Genomic DNA, 893 nt, shown 5'->3' on the forward strand with positions numbered 1-893 from the left:
TGAAGAAAAAATACTATGAAGAAAAAAATACTATGAAGAAAAAAATACTGTAAAGAAAAAATTACTGTGAAGAAAAAAATACTGTGCATTCATTAGATTATGGAAGCATCTAATCACAATAATTTTTTGTAGTAATTATAATTTTTATAGACGAATGGTTGCCTAATAGATTAAGGAAATGTAATGGTTTGAACTCGTCTCTGTAATGCTGCATTTGGTCAAACTTGAATCCGTATGTATGTGAAGAAACTGAATATTTATAATTGTATGGATGAATCTGTTTTAATATGTCAAAATATGTATACGGCATAATCACGCTGACACACTGGTTTCCATAAGATAACTGAAGTTAAGCAACGTTGAGCCTGGTCAGTACTAAAATGGGTGACCATTTGGGAATTCCAGGTGCTGTGTGTACTCTTTGCTTATCTCGGCATTGTTTCCAGTCGTCCTGGATTTCTCCTTGCCACTGGACTCAAGCAATGCCGATACAGGACAGGTGTTGTTGGATTTGCGCAACGCTTGCCTCACAATTACACGCGCAGCTACTCTTACAGTGAGTATCCATTGTCTCTTGACTGAACGGGGACGTCGATCAAATATTTTAGAATTGTATTTGTATGTTTTCGGAAAATAAAGGACTTGTAGTAATTTAAAGAAATGTAGTTGTTAAAAATTGTTATATAAAGCTTCCCGGTAAACACTGATTCCGGACAACACCAGTGACCTTGCTAGACTAAGAAGAGAAAAAATTTTTGCTAAAATAACTTTAACTGAAAGTTTATTATGTAAAATGTTAAGTGACGTAATCATAGATTTAGCTGTAGTTAGCTATAAACATAAGAATTTTGAAATCCAAAACAATAATTGATAAGCAACAATGAAAACGCCAC

The 893-nt window shown here is 33.7% G+C and overlaps 1 pseudogene; it reads left to right on the plus strand.

Moving 5' to 3' along the window:
- Positions 1–299: 299 nt before the first annotated feature.
- LOC145241923 (5S ribosomal RNA) lies at positions 300–417 on the plus strand (annotated as a pseudogene).
- The last annotated feature ends 476 nt before the right edge of the window (positions 418–893 follow it).

The sequence above is a fragment of the Euprymna scolopes genome, chromosome 20 (assembly GCF_053919585.1).
Source record: "Euprymna scolopes isolate OS-2025 chromosome 20, ASM5391958v1, whole genome shotgun sequence".
NCBI classification, from domain to species: domain Eukaryota; kingdom Metazoa; phylum Mollusca; class Cephalopoda; order Sepiida; family Sepiolidae; genus Euprymna; species Euprymna scolopes.